This window comes from Lissotriton vulgaris, chromosome 3_1 (genome assembly GCF_964263255.1).
Source record: "Lissotriton vulgaris chromosome 3_1, aLisVul1.2, whole genome shotgun sequence".
Lineage (NCBI taxonomy): Eukaryota > Metazoa > Chordata > Amphibia > Caudata > Salamandridae > Lissotriton > Lissotriton vulgaris.
The window spans coordinates 1,551,669,761-1,551,684,448 of NC_141689.1; positions in this window are offsets into that span (position 1 = coordinate 1,551,669,761).

The following is a 14,688-nucleotide window of genomic DNA, read 5'->3' on the forward strand; positions in this document are numbered from 1 at the left end:
GGTGCATGTAACTTCCCTCCTGTGCTAGCTATGATGACGCAAATACATTTGCGTCCAACGTTAACATGTTCTCTTTTCGATCCGCCATGAACGGATTGGATATTCAGTTCCTAAATATGCTATGCCAACGTCTTTTTGTGGTATACCTTACATGTTTTTCAGCTCTGGCGAGGTTGGCCTGAATTCTGCCATCGAGCCTTTTCCTGCCTTCTGATTCCGATACCCTCAGCCCAGGCTGCCTCTGTGCCAGTGACCTTTGCCTTACTTCTGGCGCGGCTAACGGTGCTCGGCTCAACCCGTTGCCTGCCAAGACTGCCTTCAACCTTCGAATTATCTGCTCCACTCCTCGAAAATACATTCCTGTCTGGTAGATTCACGTCAACATCCTTCCAGCTGCAGGGCAGAGGGTTAGGCCTCACTGTCTCTATGCAAGTAATTCATGGCCCTGTTTCCATGGTAGGCCCATGCCCTCCCTCGCATCCCTCGCACCCCTCGCATCCCTCGCGTCTCATGTAGACACGCAGACGCTCATACACGCACTCATAACCAGTATAGAAATAACCACTTGTCCGAGAGACCTTTTTCCTCCAGATAATGCAGTTCCTTAAACATGAGATATTAGATACGATTTGGGATTAGGTTGATCTGACATCCAGACATCCGTCTACACTTGTAGGGCTAAATGTCAAGTCCCCCTTCACCCCTCAAGTTACACGTACATTACACGTCATCCCGCTGCGCGCGCATCTCTGCCATGTAATTTTGCTGACACTGCTGGATTCATTCATGGATCCACCCATTTGTGACATCATGTTCAATGACGTTCTTGTCCACGCCTTCATGCACGCCTATTGTAACGCCTTTTTGTATTACGTACATGTATTCTTATCTCTCTTCTCAGCTGTTACGCCTCCTGCATATGCCTTTACTGTAATGCATTGACTATATATATGAATGTCTGTCAATTATGTATTGTCGCATACTTGCATATTCGCATATTACCATTGACTCTGTCAGTCTGTCCCTTCCCGAACCTATGTGGTGACGGAATGGTATGCCACCTTGGCTCGAGCCAATATGCTAATCACCCAATTCCTTTTAAAGGAATAAAACCCTTTTTAGAAACCTCAAATATCACGGATTTTGCCTCTTATTTTATTATGAGTTATTCTTATTGATTATAGAAATTAAGCACCGGTAAATTAATTATTTACGACAATTTGGCGCCCGAATAGGGACCCCTCCCCCATCTCACGCGCCGGTGGTGCGTTGCAGGCCTGGCCCCCTGCCACAGCCGGACGGACAACTACGCGTACCCGCAGGATTTCCTGTATCTCCCCCAGGCCAACGGAGGTGACTGAGGCTGCGATCGACACCCAGACGAGGCGGTGAGAAGTGCGGAGGATCCCGACCAGAGCCTAGCTGAGAGAGCAAGATCCGAGGTATACGGAGGCCCACCAGGTTCCGACGTTCCGAAGTATCAGCGTCACGAGTCGAGTCCGAATCCAGTCCGAATCCAGTCCAGGGTTTCCGAGGCCTTCCGTTTCCGTGCTTCCCGGTGAGTACCGTTGCTAGGGACGCATATAGACGTGCGCATTAGTTTGTGCCGGTCAAGACAGGTGTGGGTACACAGACCTGGTCTGCACTGTTTTAGACAGTGTATCTGTACTGTTTAGCAGTATATCCAGTCTGCACTGTTGAGCAGTGTATCTAGTATTATGCAGTCAGCAAGTTACCTTCTAATCCTCATCATTCATGTTAAAATGTTTTAATGTGTCTTAAAAATGTCGTGGTATGAGTGATTGTTCGATCGTAATTATTGTGATTATTGTGTTCAGTGTGTTCATATCTGAGTAAGAACCAAGTAGCCAGATTTCAAGATGCCTTTGTTCTCCAAATTAAGACAGATAAAAACTAGAAAAGGGGTATTAGAAGAAGCTGTTCCCATTCCACCTAGGGACACCCCAGGGTACTTTATGTACCACAAACATGGCCTAGATGCCGTTTTATTCCTCGACTTATGGGTGGACTACACTAAAGAATTATCCGAGAATCAGAGATGGCCTGCTACTGGGACATGGGATGCAGATTGCATCATGAGGGTAGAGGAAGCATTGTGGAAAAAGAAAGCCCGACAGTCACAGAAGGATGCCATTGAATTATGGCGTAAAGAATCACATAGGCGTACAGAAAAAGCACTTAGAAAAGAAGAGAAAAGGAGGGAGGATCCAGAGAAAGCCCAGGAAAACATATTAATTGAGGAAGGTACCCGAGTAAAAATAGAACAGGTAGACAGGCAGCGAAACACACTCATGAACGGCATGTACCCCCTCTTGACTGAGGGTTTGCCTAAAGCCACCCCGGAGGTGCCAAAAGAACTACCACCCCCACTGCTTCCGACTAAAATACACCAGAAAACAGCAAAGGACATTTTTCTTGCGTCCTACCTAGATGATGTGGCTCCCGCATATGTAAATACTGCACCGCCACGCACACCTCCACCTGCCGACCAAGACGGTCAGCTCCTTCCTCCCCGACAAGCCACTCCTCCTCCTCCAGCTGTCCTTCCACCTATTCCTGGGCCTGCTCCCTCCGCTTTTCACTCAACGAACCCCTTCGGAGCTGGCGCCTCAGGAGGCGCGTCCGGAGGAGCGACAGGTTACCAGACCCCGCCATCGGCCCATCGGCTGACCTATAGAGACCTAGCACAACAACGTACCCCTAGAACAGGCGATATTACACTACATGGAGATCGTCTTGCAGACTGTAGATATGATCCAGTGCCTGGTAAAAAGAATGACGAAAGAATGTTGCTCGCATCAGTACGTTTGCGACGAGTTACGAATTTCTTATTAACACTACCTGGAATGGTAGATCATCTAGATCGAATATATCAGTTCGTACAGACAGGAGTAGGGCCTGAAAGTATTAAGGAGGCCATGGCCTATCAGAAAGTGGATACGAAAGCCAAGATATTACGGTTTCTTATAAACTGTTTCATAAGGGAAGTGGATAGGCCGGGTATGAACCCGGACGACGTGAAAGCACTCCACCGGTGGGGCCAGAATATCGCAGACGGGAATCACGATAAAGAGGCCTGTGTAGAAAATATGTACCGAAGAATAAGAAATGCAATAATAAAGATGCATGAGAAAAGACAGCCACCACCGGAAATAGATTCAGATAAAGTTGAATCCTCAGAAGAGGAGGATGAGCAGGAGCAGACCCCAGAGCAGACACAATTACCAGTCAGAGAAACGATAGCATATGTAGGAAAGGGGAGACCTTTCAATAATTCAATACGACCAGTACGTCCGGAGAGTAAAAGAATATTCCAAGAAGCCATGTGCAATCCAAGAACTCCTGAACATTTATTTCAAGCTACTGATAATAGACTTCGAGAACGAATGGGGTACCATGTACTCGATTCTATGGATGAACAAGAACTAGCGAGGTCAGCCGTACAATGGGCTGACAATTCTGAAAAATATGGTGATGATGCGTTAGCACATACGTTCTTGAACCTGACACCGAGTGAACAGCGTTTAGCTGGTACATACATGATACAGCACCTGCTCTTATTGTATAGAAGCCAACATTCTGACCCAGGCCCCTTGCCTGATATATTAATAGAACTACTCATGAACAAATGGAGAGGTCTAGGTACCGATCTAATTAAAATAATTCTAGAACACCGACACAGATATAGCGCCTTCCTATGTCCACAGACCAACTCAGCACATGTCATGGAAAGAAAAATGTATTACATGGACGGCCAGAATCCGTTGAGGGAAGTACACCCAGTACAGAATGCAGACAATACGTTTAGACGTGTGTTTGTGTACACCCCCATAACTAAAATAGAACTATTGGAAATGAAAAAATTAGTACCTAGTCATGACAAAGATCCCGCAGGTTTCCACCGTGAAATAAAAGACATGATACTAATGGGTGACTATACTTATCCCGATATTATGAAAATATTGAAAGTGTTACTGCCTCCCGGGATATACGAGAAACTCAAAGAAAAAGAGTGGGAGGTGGGAGACACAAAGATTGATTGGGCTGCATTAGAAAACGAAGAAAGTACTAGAATTCCGGGCCAAGGGCTCGGGGATAAAGTTAAAGCATTACCAGGATTGTTAGTACAAGTGTTGCCACGTTTATTAAGTACTAAAAAGGAAGATTGGGGTGCCATTTCAGCTTGTAAACAGAAACCCGATGAAGATACCAGTGATTTCTATACCAGATTTGAAAAATGTTTTGGCATTAATAGCGGTCTGAAAGCAAGTAGCGAGTCATATCTAGCCCTGGGCGAAGAACTACGCTCCGTTCGCGGAGTTTGCGGAGTTTCGGCAACTCCGCGCTCCGCGGAGAACGCGAAGTTGTCAAATACTCCGCAAACTGCTGCGTAGCGTAGTTCTCGCGCGCTCAATAGCATTTTCGCGTGCGCGAGGATGCTTGTCGGTAAGATTGAGTTGCCGAACACGCAGAAACTGCAATCTGGCACAGAATTACTCGCGAACACGTTCGTAGTGACCGGAAATAAGGGGACGCGAGCGGGCGGGACAAACCTCATGGGTAACTTCGCGCGCTACACATCCCGAGCATGCAGGCAATCAATCAATCAATCAATCAATCAATCAGGATATTTGTATAGCGCGCTACTCACCCAGAGGGTCTCAAGGCGCTTGGGGGAGGGGGTCTGCTACTGCTCGAACAGCCATGTCTTGAGTTGCTTCCTGAAGCAGAGGTGGTCTTGGGTCAGGCGGAGGTGGATGGGAAGGGAGTTCCAAGTCTTGGCTGCCAGGTAGGAGAAGGATCTTCCTCCCATGGTGGATCTTTGGATGCGTGGCACGGCGGCGAGGGCATGGCTGGTCGATCGTAGCTGGCGGGTGGGAGTGTAGAAGGTCAGGCGGTTGTTGAGGTACCTGGGGCCCAGGTCGTGGAGGGCCTTGTGTGCGTGGGTGAGGAGTTGGAACGTGATTCTCTTGCTGACGGGGAGCCAGTGAAGGTCTCTCAGGTGTCCGGAGATGTGGCTGTGTCGGGGGATGTCCAAGATGAGTCGTGCGGAGGCGTTCTGGATGTGTTAGAGTCTTTTCTGGAGTTTGGCTGTGGTTCCGGTATAGAGGGTGTTTCTGTAGTCCAGTCGGCTGGTGACGAGTGCCTGTGTGACCGTCTTCCTGGTTTCGGTGGCGAGCCATCGGAAGATCTTTCAGAGCATGCGTAGGATGTTGAAGCATGATGATGAGACGGCGTTGACTTGTCTGGTCATCGAGAGGGAGGAGTCCAGGATGAAGCCCAGGTTGCGTGCATGGTCCGTTGGTTTGGGTGCGCTGCCCATGGCAGGGGGCCACCAGGAGTCGTCCCAGGCAGAGGGTGATGATCCAAGGATGAGGACTTCCGTCTTGTCTGAGTTCAGTTTCAGGCGGCTGTTCCTCATCCATTCGACTACGTCTTTCATCCCTTTGTGTAGGTTGGTTCTGGCGGTTCCTGGGTCGTTGGTGAGGGAGAGGATCAGCTGGGTGTCGTCGGCGTAGGAGATGATGTTGGGGTTGTGTTGGCGTACGATGGCTGCGAGGGGGCTCATGTAGACGTTGAAGAGGGTGGGGCTGAGTGATGATCCTTGTGGTACGCCGCATATGACTTTGGTGGCCTTGGATCTGTACGGGGGGAGGCGGACTCTCTGCGTTCTTCCGGTGAGGAACGTGATGATCCACTCCAGTGCCTTCTCTTGGATTCCGATGTTGCTGAGGCGCTGCACTAGGGTGCGTTGGCAGACCGTATCGAATGCTGCGGAGAGGTCCAGGAGGATAAGGGCCGCTGTTTCCCAGTTGTCGAGCAGGGCTCGGATGTCGTTAGTGGCTGCAATGAGGGCAGTTTCGGTGCTGTGGTTGGCGCGGAAGCCGGACTGCGAGTGGTCGAGGCTGGTTGGGCGAGCGCAATTGGTGATCCACTGTGTGAGGTTGTTGGCTGCTTGGTTGGGGTCCGTTGAGCTGGCGGGAGGGTTCTGGCTCAGTGAAGTGGTGAGCTGGTCGGTGGTGATCTTGTTCCAGTTCCTGCGGGGAACCTGTTGCGGGTGGTGGTGAGTCATGGTCTTTCTGAAGCTGAAGTGGACGCAGCTGTGGTCCGTCCAGTGGAGTCCGTGGAGTGGCTGAAGGAGATGTACTTGCTGGAGGAGAAGACTGGGTCAAGCGTGTGTCCGGCGTAGTGGGTGGGGGTGTTCACCAGTTGCATGAGTCCGAGGTTGGCGAGGTTGTCCAGCAGGGTGGTGGTGGTGTTGTCGTTGTTGTTCTCCAGGTGGAAGTTGGGGTCCCCTAGGAGGATGTAGTCAGCGGAGGCGAGGGCGTGCGGGCTGATGAAGTCTGCGATGTCTTCGCTGAATTGTGTGCGAGGTCCTGGGGGTCTGTAGATGAGGGTGCCTCTGAGTGTGGTCTTGGGTTCCGTGTGTATCTGGAAGTGAAGATGTTCGGCGGCTGTGAGGGTGTCGTCTGAGTTGGTCGTGATGCGGATGGTGTTCTTGTGGACGATGGCGATGCCTTCTCCTGTCTGGTTGACGCGGTCTCTCCGGGTGATCTTGTATCCGTCCGGGATGGCGACGGCGATGTCGGGTGCTGAGGAGGCGTTCATCCATGTTTCCGTGAGGAAGGCGACATCTGGAGATGTGGTGTCGAGCAGGTTCCAGAGTTCCACGGCGCTCCGGAAGACAAAAAACGGCTCGCGAACGGGTCAAGCAAGCTACTACGCATGTTCGCGGAGTTATGCGTAGTTCGCGGAGTGCAAGTGCATCTTCGCGTAGCTCGCGGAGTGCGGCTACGCGAACTACGCCCAGGCTTAGTCATATCCACATCTTTTTGTAACGAAATTAGTCGAGAATTCACTGCCCCAGGTTAAGAATAGAGTATTGAAAGTCGAAAGTACTTGGCAAGCTAACACCCCTTCACAAATGTTACAAATGTTACAGTATCACCAGAATAGAATTAGGGAAGAACAAGAACATGAACAAAGACGCATGAAAGACACGAAAATGAAAATGTTAGTTGCTCAGTCAGTTCCCGCCGAAGGACATAAAAAGGGTGGGACCCAGCCTAGTAATACGACAGCTCCTGTTAAAGGGACATGTAACTACTGCAAACAGCCAGGTCATTATGTAAACGATTGTGCCGTTCTGAAACACAATATCTCCACGGGTAAGACCAAGGAGAGACCGCGCGTACCCAGACAAGATCAGGTCCAGCAACAAGTACCACAGAATATACAACATATTCCGCCTATGCCAGCTTCATCACAAACGGTGGCAGTCCCGCAGCAACAACCTATAACTGCAACACAGAACACAACACAACAGATGTACCAATACGCACAGAACGACTACCCTGATTATCAACGATACACATGAAACAGCCTAGAGAGGGAATTTGGCTTGCCCCTTATTGAAGTTCCCGTAGATCAAGAGGGTCCTTATGTACACAGTCAGGTGCTAGGAAAAGACAGAAAGTTTTTGATTGATACAGGGGCAAGCAGGACCACAATCAGTCACAATGAGGTTCCAGGGGCACCCCTCTCAGGCTCACAGAATGTTTCCCTTGGATTTTCAGGAAAACCTATTATTAATGAGGTATCACAGCCACTCCCCCTTGCAGTTGGTCCTCTGACACGGACTACAGATTTATTACTCACAAAATCATGCCCAGAAAACTTATTAGGAATAAAGACACTAAAAGCTCTAGGAGCTATAATATGCTGTTCTCCAGAAGGAGTACGTCTATTTTTGCGAGATTTTAAAGGTCATTATGTGTTAAGAGATATGGATCCCCGGTTACAGAAGGTACCTGCGCACTTGTGGGCACAAGGCCCCACTGATGTAGGATGTATGCACATTACACCATATCGAGTCACACTCAAAGCAGGAGTGGTACTACCACGAATTCGACAATATAAGTTACCTCCAGATGCTGTAGTGGCTTTACTGAGAATTATTGACGAGCTCATTGCACAAGGAGTGGTTGTGGAAACTGACTCCAATGTATGTAATTCTCCTATCATACCAGTTCTTAAACGTACTGATCCAAATGCACCACCTGTTTATCGATTAGTTATTGATCTGCGCGAATTGAATAAATGCATTGTACCACAGTATCCTGTGGTCCCAGATATCTCTTCATTACTGACAGCTATTGATTCAGAAGCGACGTTCTTTACTGTAATTGACCTCAAGAACGCCTTCTTCAGTGTTCCAATTGATCCAGAAAGCCAATACTTGTTCGGATTCAGTTTAAATGGACGATCTTTCAAATTTGCACGCGCACCTCAAGGGTTCACAGAAAGCCCCAGCATCTATAGTCAAGCACTGAAAAGACAACTCGACAGTATTCACATGCCAGCTAACACTGCCCTACTCCAGTATGTCGATGATCTGCTGATCACCGCACGGAGCGAACCCGAATGTGAAAATGCATCACTGACAGTTCTGAATTTCCTGGCCAACAAGGGGCACAAGGTGTCCCCTTCGAAGCTGCAATTCTGTGTTCAGCAAGTTGTGTACCTGGGTCACTTGCTGTCCAAAGTGGGGAGACAGCTCACTCCCGATCGCATTCAGTTAATTGTAAACATGTCACCACCAAAGACACAAAAGGAGGTGCGGGCTTTTATAGGCCTCACCTCGTATTGCAGACAATGGATTCCCCAATATGCATTTCTAGCAAAACCACTCATCCAGTTGACAACCCAGGAGGCAGCGACATCGACTGTCCTCCCTTGGACTCAGGAACATACACAAGCTTTTGATAACTTAAAGAAAGCCTTATGCCAAGCACCTGTTTTAGCAACACCATGTTACAGTAAACCTTTTACACTTTTTGTCACAGAACGTGAAGGTACTGCCTTGTCAGTCCTCACCCAGGAACAAGCAGGTTCACACAAACCGTGTGCTTACTTTTCTAGCACATTAGATCCGGTGGCTCAGGCTTTACCTGCGTGTTTGAAATCAGTTGCAGCGACAGCTTTAGCAATCAGACAGAGCGATGCCATAGTATTAGGGCATCAATTGACAGTACAAGTTCCACATTCCGTGGAAGTTCTTTTAAATCGCACACAGACCCAACACTTGACCATAGCAAGACTGACAGGTTATGAATTGACATTGTTTCAACCACACATAGAAATCAGACGCTGTAGCACATTAAATCCCGCCACATTGTTGCCAGTAAACGGAGTAGATCCCTTGGCACATGATTGCATTGAAGTCATTACTACTACAACAAAACCCAGACAGGACTTGACAGATGTCCCATTACCAGATCGGGACCTGACACTTTATGTGGATGGTTCATGTATGAGAACAGGTACAGGAGAATTAGTGGCAGCCTACGCAGTCACTACAGATACCGAAGTTATAGAAACAAATTGTATTGACACCTTGTCAGCTCAAGCCGCAGAGCTCATTGCTCTGACACAAGCATGTATTCAGGCCAAGAATAAGAGAGTCAACATATACACTGATTCACGTTATGCATTCGGAGTCGTTCACGATTTTGGAGTCCTCTGGCGAGAGAGAGGTTACTTAACTTCTCACGGTGCCAACATCCAGCACGGTCCTCTCATTCAAGGTTTATTAGATGCAATACATCTACCTACTGCAATCTCTATCATGAAGTGTAAAGCACATACAAAGGTTGCCGACACGATCTCCCAGGGTAACGACCTGGCAGACCGAACAGCTAAGCAAACGGCTCGGAATCGAATGCATGTAACTGACTCGACAAAGACAATAGTTCCGACACCAACACACTGCATGACAGTCAGGGATCCCGCCCATGATGTAATTGACATACAGACACATGCCACACCAGACGAAATCCAGAAGTGGACTGAACTAGGAGGGATCCAAACAGATCAGGGATGGATGACGAAGGGAAAATCTACGTGGTTTCTCCCCGACTCTATGGTTCAGGTCATCATTAACACGATACATAGTCCAGCGCACCTAGGAGAAAAGGCAATGCTAGATAGCATTCAACACATATGGTACAACAAGAACTTACGAGCAGCAGCCAAACAGAAAGTGCGTACTTGCATGATTTGTTGTCAGTTTAATCCAGGTAAAAGCATCCCTGTAGAGCAAGGTGGATTTCAGCCTCCCGATCACCCCTTTGAAGTCCTCCAGATGGATTACATCCAGATGGACCGCTGCCGAGGTTTCAAGTATGTCCTCGTAGTTGTATGTGCACTTTCCCGATGGACAGAAGCATACCCAGTCCCAGATTATACTGCTCCAACCACAGCCAAGCAACTGGTTCGCGAGTTCTTCCCGCAGTACGGTTTGCCCCGTATCGTGTACTCAGATAACGGTCAGCCATTCTCATCCGAGCTTGTGAAACACATTACACTCCTGTTAGGCTATCAGTGGAAGTTCCACTGTGTCCGGCATCCCGAGGCAGCAGGTCTCGTGGAGCGTCATAATCAGACCCTAAAAATCCGACTTTCCAAAATCTGTAGAGAGAAGGGCGTTGACTGGATAGTTGCTTTGCCGGTAGCCCTCTTCTATATGAGGATGGTTGCCCATTCTCGAACTGGGCTATCCCCGTATGAGGTGGTTTTTGGTAGGCCTCCGAATATGTGGGGGACGCCTATTCCGCGAAAAATTACAGATGTTGACTGTATTATGCTGACAGATTACCTTGCCTCCTTGATGTCTGCACTACAATCTTGTCGTTCACAGGTAGCTGCAGCCTTTCCCGACAATGCCGATGTGAAGCCCCACGAGGTGGTTCCGGGGGATTACGTCTTCGTCCGCAACTTTGATCGGAGAAGTCCGTTGGAGCCCCGCTGGCAAACCCCGAAATTGGTTCTTCTAACAACGAGGACAGCCGTCAAAGTAGAGGGCAGGAAGGGGTGGCTACATTCCAGCCACGTGAAGAAGTTCCACGGACTCCCTTCGGACTTGGACTCTAAGCCCTGCCCTCCTACACAAACTGACTCAAAGCTCCCTTTGGTTGAGAAAACAGACTCTGAAAAATATAGACTTAAATTACGATCTAGCAAGTCAGACAGTTTAATTGTTTAAGTCCTCCCCTAGGTGAATCGGTTAAATTAGTTTCTGACATGTATCCCCTAGATCGAGACAGAGAGAGAGATAGGCAGAGAATACTGAAGAAACGTGCATATTGTAAATCACTTCGTAGTCACTGTATAGTGACATTGTTAATCATGTTTTTTCTAAGTCTTCTGATAATTGCTGCTAGTATCCTGCTGCACATTTACTACCCTATTTTCAAGCGTGTACAATCTGCTTATAACGTCACTGCCGAACATTCTTTTAGCGAATTACCTCCACATGAGCTTTCTTACAGACTTGCGCTGCGCAACAACACATTCATTAGTATGTTACATCACTCTCACCAGACTAACAATGCTACAAACTGTTGGATATGTGGCCGCCTCCCCCCCTACCAGAAATACAAGGGAGTTCTGCCTCTTTTTCCGTACCCATTCACTCACAATGGCTCCTGTGGGGCATGGTTTAGATTGATTAATTCCTTAAATTCTGACATTGCTGTCTACGATGGGAATTGGGTTTGGGGAAACCTGAACTCAGTTCTACTTAAAGTCTGTTACCCTGACAAGAAAGGACTTCCCACTAGAACAGGAACTGATCTAGAAAATGAAGTATATGGATTAGGAAATTACACAATCAACCTCATGATTCTTACTGTTGAATCCGAAACTGCACCAGTATTGCCGGCCATGTCAGTGTTACCAGTCAAAGGTGAATTATGTATCAGGAAAAATGGTTCCATACATTTAGGTCATAGTAAATGTACTACTGTAATCGAATTCAGTGATCAAGGAAAGTCCACGTTTAGGGCTACACGTCATTCCTACTTCGTTTGTGGTCATATTGCATACATACGTCTGCCTCCAGATTGGGATGGTACCTGTTACATTGCATTCCTTCTGCCACCTGTTTTCCTAGCCCCTCCTGATTATCACAGAAACACCAATCTAGTAAACAATAGACTCCGAAGGGACCTCCCGATTGTCGACTACACTGAAACGGCATGGGAGCAATACACCGACTTCAATAAAGGTTTCTTCCCCTACTTAGGTGCTGTTTTTAACAGTAAATTGATACCCAAATTAACTAGAACCCTTGAAGCAGTAGTGAACGAAACTACCTCAGCTTTAGGTAACTTAACAGAGGAGCAGTCCGCTATGCGGGTTGTTGTTCTTCAAAATCGTCTCGTTATTGACGTCATCCTAGCTGATACGGGTGGAGCTTGTAAGGTCATCGGGTCAAGTTGCTGTGTTTTCATTCCAGAAAACGCGCCAACGGTATATAAAGCTATAACACGTCTCCATAAAATTGCAAGTCTGATACATCAGAACCCAGGCACCTGGACTTGGTCCGGTTGGTTCTGGACAACGTTAACAGCTTGGGGATGGAAGATCCTATCCTTCCTAGGTATTGGCCTTCTCATAGTATTCAGTTGCTGTCTGTGTTTACAATGTGGGCCGGCGATTTGCGGCTTGTGCGCCACATCATGTATTCCGCATTCAAATTCCCATTCAAAACGTCAAAAGAAGAAAGAAGAGCAAATGATGTTACATGAACAGATTGATCGATTCATGCAGATCGATATATCATGAAGGGTCCGTAGGGGACAAGGAGGGAATGAGGTAATATAAATTTTATGATCGATTGTGTCCCCTATCTTAGACCCCACCGACTCCATGTACGAGCTTAAGGTGCATGTAACTTCCCTCCTGTGCTAGCTATGATGACGCAAATACATTTGCGTCCAACGTTAACATGTTCTCTTTTCGATCCGCCATGAACGGATTGGATATTCAGTTCCTAAATATGCTATGCCAACGTCTTTTTGTGGTATACCTTACATGTTTTTCAGCTCTGGCGAGGTAGGCCTGAATTCTGCCATCGAGCCTTTTCCTGCCTTCTGATTCCGATACCCTCAGCCCAGGCTGCCTCTGTGCCAGTGACCTTTGCCTTACTTCTGGCGCGGCTAACGGTGCTCGGCTCAACCCGTTGCCTGCCAAGACTGCCTTCAACCTTCGAATTATCTGCTCCACTCCTCGAAAATACATTCCTGTCTGGTAGATTCACGTCAACATCCTTCCAGCTGCAGGGCAGAGGGTTAGGCCTCACTGTCTCTATGCAAGTAATTCATGGCCCTGTTTCCATGGTAGGCCCATGCCCTCCCTCGCATCCCTCGCACCCCTCGCATCCCTCGCGTCTCATGTAGACACGCAGACGCTCATACACGCACTCATAACCAGTATAGAAATAACCACTTGTCCGAGAGACCTTTTTCCTCCAGATAATGCAGTTCCTTAAACATGAGATATTAGATACGATTTGGGATTAGGTTGATCTGACATCCAGACATCCGTCTACACTTGTAGGGCTAAATGTCAAGTCCCCCTTCACCCCTCAAGTTACACGTACATTACACGTCATCCCGCTGCGCGCGCATCTCTGCCATGTAATTTTGCTGACACTGCTGGATTCATTCATGGATCCACCCATTTGTGACATCATGTTCAATGACGTTCTTGTCCACGCCTTCATGCACGCCTATTGTAACGCCTTTTTGTATTACGTACATGTATTCTTATCTCTCTTCTCAGCTGTTACGCCTCCTGCATATGCCTTTACTGTAATGCATTGACTATATATATGAATGTCTGTCAATTATGTATTGTCGCATACTTGCATATTCGCATATTACCATTGACTCTGTCAGTCTGTCCCTTCCCGAACCTATGTGGTGACGGAATGGTATGCCACCTTGGCTCGAGCCAATATGCTAATCACCCAATTCCTTTTAAAGGAATAAAACCCTTTTTAGAAACCTCAAATATCACGGATTTTGCCTCTTATTTTATTATGAGTTATTCTTATTGATTATAGAAATTAAGCACCGGTAAATTAATTATTTACGACAATACCCCAAAACCCAAACCTAGCCCTGATCCCTAAAAAAACCCTGTACCCCAAAACCCATACCTATCCCTAAACCCTTAAACTACCCCTGTACCCCATAACCCAAAACTATATCTGAACCCTTAAAATACCCAAACATCCCAAAACATATACCTCAGTACCCCAAAACATATACCCCTGTACCCATACTTACCTTATCCAAACATTAAATAAAACTACTTTTACCATTCATGCATTTACAACGAATTTCGTTGTAAATGTATGCATGGTAAAAGCATATAAAATGTAATGCCATGCGTTATAATGGCATTGCGGAGTCATGGTACTTTTGTATTGAAAGTATGCGGAGTGATGGTATGCGGAAAGAAAGTTGCGGAATAATATGTGTTTACCCTCTCCCGGTAAGTACATTGGTGGCACGGCGGCCCACATCTCCAGCAACATACTCATATTTTTACACCACCCATTTGAAAAATGCACAGGTCTCTCTCATTGATTGCCAGCACCGACATACACTTTTAGACACACCTCCCGCCACAAGTTCTAGAATTGCGGACTTTAGAGCTGGGGAGCTACGTTCGAATCTCGTCATCAGCTCAACATCCTGTGATTCCAGGCAAATAGCTTTGTCTCCCCATGCCTACCACAAATGAATGTGTTCTTCTGTAATGTAAATTATGCTCATGCCATGTTGTTGAGTTCGCGCTATATAATATTGCAAGGAA